Below are 10,811 nucleotides of genomic sequence, written 5' to 3'. Positions count from 1 at the left end.
AGCCATTGCAATTGAGGAAGCTTCTAAGCCTCTAGCAGACCAGCCCCTAGAAGCTCTGCCTTGTCAGAGCACCCTGGAAGCAGAGGGCCACCAGTGCCTGGCTAACCACAGGCTCACCAAACATCAAACCTTGCTCTTATATATCCCCGACCTAATTTGGACGTGCTACACACTCCTGAACCGCGAAGCAGAACAAGTGGTTAGGGGAGCTAGGTATGAAATAGTCATCTTTAATTCCCACCAGGGATATTGTCCTTTCTCTGTACTCCTGTACTGTCTGTTTTGTTGTTTGCTTAACTTCCTTGCCAGGTTTGTCTCCTCCAGTCTCCAAGCCATCAACTTCCAGATGACTGTGCACCCCTTGAACTGGACCCATCAAGCCAGCTCTACGCCCCTTGTCAGCAGGAAGCAATTCCAGAAGCTGAGACCTTCGTCCCTGACCCCAAAAGAATTTGGGTCCCATTTGTTTGAGGGGGGAATGATGAGGGCACAGTCTCTGGGAACCCCTTGAACCCTTGAACTCTCCTTGAATCTTCCCACTCGACCTGGCCTTGGCCTGAGGCTATAACCATTAAGCCCAAGTGCCTACCTTGCCCAGTCCTCTATTGTCCAGCTGTTTCCCACCCTTAATCCTGTTTCCCATCCTTAATCCTGATCAAAATATCTATACCCTAGCTCCCTACCCCAGCCCTTGATGGGTTGTCATTTCCATATGGCCTTCAGCTATTCCCCCCCCCCTGGAGTCTGACCTCGTCCTTAAGTCCCTCCCTAGACCCCTCTTCTGGCCACCCCAGACCACCCCTCAATCCCTCCCACAACCTTTGTGTATATAATCTCCATCTTGCCTCCATGAGGTTGGTCAGAACCAATCTAGCTCAGATGGGTCTGGCCCTTTTTCCTTACAGGCATCGCAAGGGGTGGGATCTCTCGGGGCAGGCTTATTTGGCTAACTCTTAATAAACTTTATCCTTTCCCTTGGCTGAGAAGGCTTGAGTCGAATTCTTTCGGCAGGACCCGGCGTGTCGGTACTTTGGGGTGTCGAGCACCTCTCACCCCAAACCCTCATCAGTTGAAATGTAAAGAAGACTTAGTACTAGGTTTGAAAGATTTGGAAAGGTGAATTAAGGTTGAGGGAAAATAGGAAAGGCAGATAAGAAAGGTTGGGGACAAATGGGAGTTAGCTAAGCCTCTCCTGTCCCGAGAATGATAGTTTCAGATGGTCAAAGTAAGTTGGAGATGAGTGTGAGGAAGTATTTAGAAGATGGAAAAGTTATGTAGCTTGATTTGATAATTATTAGCTCAATAAAATTTGGGTAGTCTTATCTGAAGGATATTTATTTGCTATTTAAGATTTTATGGGACTACAATTTAATATTCTCTTAAGCTCTGATTACAGGACTAGGTCACATGAAGCCAGTAATGGCACGGCAGGTGTTACAAGCTGAGAATTTTTTAGGTGGGTCTGCCTGGGAGCAGTCGTGAAGACGACCTTGGACACAGCCTAGGTAGGATCTTCCTGACTTTATTTCCCAACTCTGCTATTTCCTTTCTGAAAAGGAAAGTCCCCACCTGGTTACTCCTAAGCCCTGCTTTCAGCACCTGGTGACTATAAGATTGGCTATCAGATATGACTCCTGCCTGGAATCAAACAGAGCTAAGGAAGTTCTTTCCTTCTGTTAAGTTATATGACACAGTCCCTCGTTTCTTTCATAGCAAATTTAAATTGTCAAGAAGTTTTGTAAGCACTATGCTAAATCTGTTAGGTAATAGATAGATGGATATTGAAATATCTCTGAGTTATTATAATAGGATACAGGTATGAATAGCTTACAATTTTAGCTTAGGTTCATGACCAATAAGACATTGAAATAATATAGGGATAACATCCTCCGAAAGGGGAAAATGATTAGGCAAAGCAAATAAGGCAAAGATGTAATGTGATAAATGTCTAATAAAAGGAAGGGATAGTGAGTTTTGAAAAAAGGCAATTGATTGATTCCCCTAAGAATTATGTACAGATGTGTATGATTGGCTCTAAAAATTTATCAATTCTGGAAATTCGAGCTGTTAAGTGTGTTTTGGTAATAAGATCTTAAATTTGGATGCTAATACAAGAAAATTGTATAAGATAGTGGTACAGGTGAAAATATATCCCCTTTGTAAGGTATCTGTAAGTTATAGTAAGTTACAATTGTCTGAGAATTTCTAGATCTGAACCAGAGAAGCAGAACTCTCTTTTACTATCAAGGAACCAGATAACTACAATCAGGCATCTGGGATTTTAAAATACTGCTTTAAATGAACATTGTGAGGAGTGGACATCTGGGCCTATAGAAGACCTCGCCCTGCGGTTCCAAGAGCCTGAGAGGGACAGCACCGGATGCAGACGGCTTTCTCACGGGATCCGGAACCAGAACCTGAGCAAAGACCTGCTTTTTTCCCTTCTGCGTCCTTGTGTTCCCAAGACTGTTTTTCCTGAACTTTTATTATGTTCCCTCTGCTTACTTACAATTAGTTTACAATTCCTGCCCGTCCCTGGGGATGTCCAAATACAGAAAAGGGAAAACCTGACTCCACCTAGATAGGGATTTTAAAACTTCACCTTGTGGAAAATAGAGTTTTTTCCATACCTTTAATTGGTCTTTAGGCGAAACTTTCAGTTTGCCTTTGACCAAAAAGGGGGAAATGTGGGATGTTTTGGGAAATGTGGGATGTTTTATAGAAATGTGGGATGTTTTGGGAAATGTGGGATGTTTTATACCATTTTTTAAATTTCTGGAGTGCAGTACCTGGGGAGGGTCCTTGGACTCTCCTTGAGTCTTCCAACTAGGTCTGGCCTTCCCCTGGGGCCAACGACCTAGCGTTCCTTTTATTGTCACCCCTGCTTAGCATTTTGGTTGGCCTCCTAATTTTATTGTTATGCCCCATCAGGTCGTTCCTTTTTCAAGGATTTGAAATTCCCATGAAGAAAAAAAGTGGGGAATGTAATACAAGGAAAATTAGGAACTCCTGAGTAACCCCTAGCTACTGACCAGCCCCCTAGGATCCGGTGACTCCTTCCTGGAATGTCAATAGATAGGACCATCCCCACTGAGAGATAACCTGGCAGATCCTGTCTAGCAGATATCCCTGAGACTCCTTGGTTCCTTCCTGGAATGTCAATAGATAGGACCATCCCACTGAGAGATAACTTGATAGACCCTTCCTGGGAGATATCCCTGGGACTCTGTGACTCCACCAAGGAATGTAAATGAGATTATCCCACTAGTACGATAACCTGACTGAATCTTTTGATCAGCCAGGACCTTTGTTCCTCTTCCCCCCTACTCTGTACCCCCATATCCTATATAAACCAAGCCATCACCCCAACACATTTGCCATTGATTTGTGGTGCCGTACCCCGATGGCCGCCGGCTAATAAATTCTCCACTTAAAACTTATACTCTGTGGTGTGTCTCGCTCGCTTCTGGTACAACACTAGGAACCCCAAAATGCAAGGGTACAGGGCAGGTCTGTCTTGAAAGAATTTGACCACTCAAGCCTTCTTTTAGTTGAAGTAGTGAGTTTATTACACATCAATTGGGCGGGCAAGATTTCTAGTAAATCTGTGAATTCGATGGGGACCAGAATGGTACTTTTATACAGAAAAAGATTGTAGAAAGATCAAGGAGTGGCAAGTAGCCAGGGGTGGGCCAGGTACAGACAATGGAAGGAGTTAAGTGGTAGGGCCACAATGGAAGGACGGTTAAAAGGATTGTACTGGGATGGGCCGGATGCCTCTGGAGAACTCCAGGGACTGGGTTTGGGGGCTGCTGTTGTTGAAATGTATGAGAAAGTTCAAGGACCGAGGGTCTTTTTCTTTTAGGGATTCAGGTAGTAGAACTTGCCTCCACTCTCTATAGTAGTCACCCAGAGCTGTTCTTATGCTATTAGCTGACTGATGGACTGAACCCTGCCCCCATCACTTGAGACATTCCTTTACTGTATTCCTTAGTTGTTCCAAGATGACAAGTATATCAACTATATTAATCCATGGCCGCTTTATAGCTTTCCCAACTGGAAGAGACCTTAGACATCAATTTGTCCACTCCGTCCTTTTACAGATGAGGAAACTGAGGCCCAAGCTGAAGTGAAGTGATTTGCCCAATGTTCCCCAGCAAATCAGTGACAGAGTGTCAAGGGAAGGTTAGTCACAAGGATTGTGAAGATCCTTTACTTCATGTCACATGAGGATCCCAGGTGGAATAACCAGGCAATGTTTAATGGGGAGAGAAGATTTGATAGGGATTAGGAGGAGGCTATCACATAGAATTTTCCTGCTTGGCTTCAGAAAACAGAACCAGTTGCAAAAGAAAAAAGGTGAAAAGAGGGAAGTTTAGGCTTCATGTCAGGAAACAGCCTGCCTTAGAAGGCAGTCAATTATTCTTCACTGGATGCCTTTAAGCAAAGACAAGATGACTAATTTTACGGTATGTTCTAGAGGGATTCTTCTTCAGATATGGGTTAGACTAATTGGCCTATGGTAGGAGAATGCTGGAGCCAGCTCAAACTAGTTGTTCAGAGCTGATTGAAAACTTGTAAGCAAATTATACCTTGGAAACCAGCAAATGATTCAGGACTTTATTGTTTTGCTTGTTATCTAGCTTTAAGCAAATGATGGAGAAGCTATTAATAATGCAGATTAAATTTAAGAGTGTTTAGGTGTTTACATTTTATGTTTCTCTCCAGAGAGCTGGTTGTTAAGTATTTACCAGCACTCTTCTGAGGTTATATAACTCTCTGATTAGCCTCAGGCCACAGAAGTAGCAGATCCAAGAATCAAACTCAAATCTTTTCCAAATCCAATGTTCTTTTCACTATCTCACCTTTGAAGAGAGGCAAAGGGGATCACTCCCAGGGGTTTTTCTCCTGTCTTAGGTAATGTTTGTAAGGGTCTTTTGGAACCAAAGTTCCAGTGTTTCTAACCCAGTTCTGATTAGAGGTTGGGAATGTAAAACTGCAGAAGAGGGAAAGGTCTGCGCATTGAATCACAGTTTATAGTCTTCTACCTTGTGCACCAATGGATGAGACTGATCTTAGTCTTTAATCATAGTCTGTCTACATAGCACAGGATGCTCTGGAAATCTGATTTGCATCCAGTTCAGACAGTGTCCCTGGATTCGTGTATTCCCAGAGTTCAAGTTGTCTCTGAAGTCATCCTGAAGTTATCCAATGCCTCTCCTCCCTACCCCTAATGTAGGTACACATTCAGCCTCAGAGTCCTGTGCTTGGTTCTAGAAGACAGCTCTAACCAAGACTTGAGACATTTTATAACCTAGCCCTTCATTCCTGACTGATTTCACTGCTAAGATCACATTTTTTCCCTTTCTATAAATGTGAAAAACCCATGTAACATGACACCAGAAGACCTTTTATCCGAAATCACACTTCAAGTCTTCATGAAACTATATTGTATTGCTTCCTAAAGGTTGAAATAGCAGATTTTCCACTGATAACTGGAATTATTTTTTAGGGAGGCAGCTAGATTGTGACCATAGAGCCTGGATTTGAAAGAACTGGGTTCATATATTGACTCTGCTGCCTCAAATGAGATATTTGTAAAATGCTTACCACAATGCCTGGTGCTTAGTATGTGCTTAAAAAGTGCTTGTTCCCTGTCTCATGGGCATGTCTCTCCACCTTTCTGGGCCTCAGTTTCTTCACCTGCAAAATGAGGGAGTTGAACTAGATGATCTCTAAGGTCCTTTCTAACACTGAAACCTATGAAATATGTGGGCTGAAGCCATAAGGATTTCTGCCCTGGGTCAGATAGGCCAGTATCAGAGACAGGAGTTATTTATTAATCCATCATTCAGGTATGTCTTGTGCACTCCTGTTGCCCACCCTTCTGCTAGGCGTAATGTGAGAGATGTAAAAGAAGGCGTTAAGTATGGTTTCTACCTTCCAGGAATTAAGGGTAATATGAAAAAAGTCCTTGATTTAATTTGGGCTTCTTCTTTAGTGGTGATTCTGGTAAATGTAGATTGTAGGTTTGGTTGGTTCTCAAAGCCAAAACAGAATCATTTGATGGAATTTCTCTTTTCTTCCTTTCCTTCCTTCTTTCCTTCCCTCCCTCCCTTTTTTTCTCTCTCCCTTTTCCTTCCTTCCTTCCTTTCTTCCTCCCTTTTTTCCTTCCTTCCTTCTACTTTCTCTCTCCTTTCCTTCCTTCCCTTTTCCCTCCCTCTTTGCTTCCTTCTTTGCTTTCTTTGCTTCCTTCCTCTCCAATTCTGTTTGTCCATCAGATAAAAAGCACTTGTTGGTTTCTTGCTACCTTTCACAAATGCCTCAGGAAATGAGACTGTTCATCTTTCCCTTTCCCAAGGCTTAAGGGTGCTTATTAGAAAGAAAAGACTAGGAATTGCTAATTATTTGTTCAGCTTCCAGGTCTCCCAACTGTCATCCAAACAAACAGGCTTGTAGGTGTGGTCACTACAGAACCTGCAATTCAGGAGCTCTGATCTAATGGACAGTATTTTAGCGAAACTAAGACTGAGAAGTTAAGAACTGGCTTCTACTATTTGGAGCCCTGAAACTAAGGATTTCTCTAGCCCTTTCAGAACTTCTTTGGGTCTTGACCACTTTTTGAGACACTCAGGAATAAATTGAACTATATTTGATCTAGTCACCCCTCTGACAACTAACTCTTCCCAGATGAGCTGTCCACCCTCAGATCTCTTTTGTGATGAAACTGGCAGCAACAGTGCCCTCTTGTGGCCAACACTAGATGGATCCTAGATAAGTGGAAACCGCAAGAGTTCTGGATTTCTCACTGAGTTACTTCCTGCTTACCCAGATACGGGAAACCCCCTGGGGATCTCCTCTCCTCCTGGCAAGTGTACACTTGTACATTTCTGCTTTGAGTGTGAGGCAGAAACAGGAAGCTCTGGTTTTGGAAAGGAGGCCTAATACCCAAACACTTGGGTCTGTGCCTTCAATCCAAACCAGCCTGTTTTGTGGTAGATGCCAGAAGCCCAGTTATTGGTTATTATTAGTTATTGATCAATTCTAAACAGTCCATGCTGTTTTCAATCCACTGATCCCTGATGTTCAAGGCTAATAAGGGGATGAAGGTGAATTTCCTTACTCTTCCTTCCCAAACCATCACTGTTTACAAACTATACCAGGATTGTATTTCTCGTGGGAGTGCCTTCCAGTGAAGACGTTGGCTTTACCCATGGGTGGAGTCAGTAAGCACGTACACAATGTGGTTTAGTCTTTCTTCCAGCTCACAAATTATCTTCCTCATGGGTCTGCAGTCCCTGAAATATTATCATTAGGGCATCATTTCTTTGCATTAAGGCATTGCCTTCCATTTCCACATACATATAAATCACAAACCATTTTACAGCGTTAGCACCTATAGCAGCATCAGAATAGATTGAATTAATCTGGGGGAAGGACAGGTAGATTTTGTTTTTCCATAATTTTTAAAAAACTTTGTGTTTCTCATTCAAGGAAAATCTGCTTTTCCTCCTTTTCATCTTTCTTCTACATGCCCATTTGAGAAAGAACATTGTTATAAACACTTACCAGCTTTGTGATCCTGGACAAATCATTTAACCCCTCTCTGCCTCTGTACAGTGGTGACAATAATAGCACCTACCTTCTAGGGTTGTTGTGAAGATAAAACGAAGTAACATTTATAAGAAATTTTGTAAACCTTAAAGTGTTATATAAATGCTACTTCTTAATTTCTCCTCCGTCTCCTTTTTTTTTTTTGGTCTCTTTTCTCCTCCTCTTCCTCTTTTTTCTTCTTCCTCTGGAATAGTAGTGGGTCATTTCATTTATCAGAGTTAATAAGTATTTCAAGATTGTTTTTATAATATTATTTTGATTATGTAAATTGGTTTCCCGGTTTCCTTCCATCCTGTTCCCTTATCCTTTTCTTTCTCTTTGGTTCCATGGTTCCTCTTTAATGAAGAAGAAGGTGGTGAGAGAGGAGTGTGCTCAGCACCAGTATGCTAAGTTTAGTACAATCTGCTTCTGCTAGTCTTCCTCTCTTTTCTTTTTTAAAGTGTATATATTTTTTTCATTTAGCAAAAATTGACTTTCTTACCCTTCCATCCCAAACTCTTTCCCGTTGCTTGAGAACTAAAGAAAAACAAATCCTGTTAAAAGCATATATAGTCAAGCAAAGCAGATCTCCACATTGGCCATGTCAAAAAAAAAATAGTCTCCTTCTGTATTCTGACTTCTTTATTCTCTATCAGAAGGTGGGTATCTTGTTTTGTTATTAGTTCTCTGGAATGGCAGCTGGTCATCACCCTGAGAAGATTGATTAATTCTTTCAAAATTGTTTGTATTTTTATCTTTGACCTGGAAAACAAATTTTAGCTATAATGTCCCTGGGAGTTTTTTTCCTTTCAGGAGGTAACCAGTGGATTCTTTCTGTTTTCACTGTTCCCTCTGGTTCTGAGATCTGTACAGTTTTCTTTTGCTATTTCTTGAAATAGGATGCCTAGGCTCTCTTTTTTTGCTTTTGCTTTTTTGGTCATGGTGTTTAGATACTGCATTAATTCTTACATTTTTTCTCCTCAATCTGTTTTCCAGATCAGAGATACCTTGTATTTTCTGCAATTTTTTCAGCCTTAGACTTTTTTACTTTTCTTGTTGTCTTATTATTTAGTATTTCTTGCTATGGACTTCTATTTGGTCCATTCTAATTTTTGGGGACATTTTTGTTTGGTCAAAGTTCTGTATCTCTTATACCAAGCTATTAATTCATTCCCCCTTTTTCTTCCATACTTCTCATTTCTTCTCTATTTTTTTCCTCCAAAATTCTCATTTAATTTATAAAAAAAAACATTTTAATCTTAAAAAAACAAAAACCAAACCTTGCTTAATTTTTTCCAGGAATTCTAGTTGCTGTTGTGCCCATCTTGTGTTTTTCTTTAAGGCTTTGCATGTAGAAGTTTTGGAGTCAATCTCTTCTTCTGTGTTGTGTCTTGGGCATCCTGCCCCCATAATAGTTCATTATGGTGTTTTGTTTGTTTGCTTGTTTGGCAAACAGTTTGCTTGTTAGGCTTCCAGTCTACTTCCTGAAGTCAGACTGGATGTTAAGGCTGGGCTCTGTGGTACTTCCAGAGAGAAAGTCTCTAAGTCTGAGTTAGTCCTATTGCTACTTTCTTGTGGTGATGAGTGTTGTCTTACTTCAAGATGTCAGGGACAGTCCAGGGATCTGCAAGTTTTCATCTCCAAAAGTGTTGTCATCCAGGGCAAAGCCTGCTTGCTGCCTCTCTGGCTTGAGTTCTACAAGTACCTGATGTGGGTTTGGATCTGAGAAAGAATAGACTGCTGCTGGACTCAGCTTTTATCAGACACTTGGGAATTTCTGCTGGTTCAGAGTGATAGAACTGCAGACTTTCCTTTGGTCTATAATTCCTGCCCTGGTTATTCTTTTGAACACTGAGCTAGATGTTGGAATTGAGATCCCATTGTGCTCCTGTAGTCTGAGCCAAACCAGTGCTGTTGCTTTTGAGCTTCCTCCTTTCTTGATATATTGCATAGGTCCTCCCAACTTAGGAATACCACACCTATACACAGGTCCCCTTCTCAATTTTGCCCTTGATCTGTGACCCAGAACAAGGTAATGGGCAGCTAAGCTGCCAGTTGGGACCTCTCTGTATTGCAGTACCCCAGGGTCTTGGAGGTGACCCTTATGGATCTGGGATGTTCTCTTATCCTGAGCTCTTCCCTGAGCACTGGAATCTTTGTGTGGAGTGCTCCTGCCTCAACCCAATTCTCAGTGTCAGCAGACATCTCAATCTGTCTCTCTATGCTGACTTAAGCTACACAAAATGAGCACTGTGACTTTTTAATTTAGATTTTCCCATCAGAATTTGGCCTGGTGGTTTTTCTAGATATTGTTAGAGAGTTTTGTAGATGGGAGCATGACCACATTGCTTCCTGCAGCTATGTCATCTTGGCTTTCCCCTTCCTCTCTTTTCTTTCCTGCACCCAGACTTCAATAACATGCTTTTATTCTTTCTGTTTTTTCTTTTAAGCCCTTCTTTGTGAACTACCTACCTTAGAGTTCATTTTTGCTTAATTCTAATTCCTCCTTTACTCTAATTTACCCCTCTCTTTCCTCTTCTTTCCCTCCTGTGTCCCTGTTGAGTGAATGTATTTCTCCACTCAACTTTATTTGTGCATATGTATACTCACGTGTATGTTCTTTCTTCCTTTGACCAGTTCAGATGAGAGTGAAGTTCAAGTGATACTTGCTTCCTTTACCCCGTCCTCCTTGTTTGTATAACCTTCTACTTGGGCACCCTGATTGTGTGAGCTAATTTTTGTTAACCTTCCATTCCCTTCCTTCTTCAGTATATTCTTCTTTCCCTTACTTTTATTTTTTTAAGATCATGAAAACATAAAAGAACAACTCCCAGGCTCTCTGTTTAACTAGACTCTCTCTATGGCCTCTGATAATGTTATGGTTCTGAGGGCACACATTTATCATTTCCTTATAATAGAATGCAAACATCTTAACCGTGTTTAGTCCCTTATGATTGCTCACTCACATTTACCTTTTTATATTTCTCTTGACTCTTGTGTTTGTATTTCAAAGTTTTGACATAGCTCTGGTCTTTTTCTCTGGAATGTTTGGAAATCTTCTATTTTATTAAAAGCCCTTTTTGGAAAATCCCCTCTTGCATTATACTCAGCTTTTCTCGGTAAGTTCTTCTTGGTTATAAACCTATATCTTTTTGTCTTCTGGAATATCATATTCTAAGCTCTTTTCTCTTTTATGGTGATGGCTGCTAAATCTTATG

This window comes from Trichosurus vulpecula, chromosome 2 (assembly GCF_011100635.1).
Source record: "Trichosurus vulpecula isolate mTriVul1 chromosome 2, mTriVul1.pri, whole genome shotgun sequence".
In the NCBI taxonomy this organism is placed as follows: domain Eukaryota; kingdom Metazoa; phylum Chordata; class Mammalia; order Diprotodontia; family Phalangeridae; genus Trichosurus; species Trichosurus vulpecula.
Note: the sequence above shows the minus strand (reverse complement) of the source record.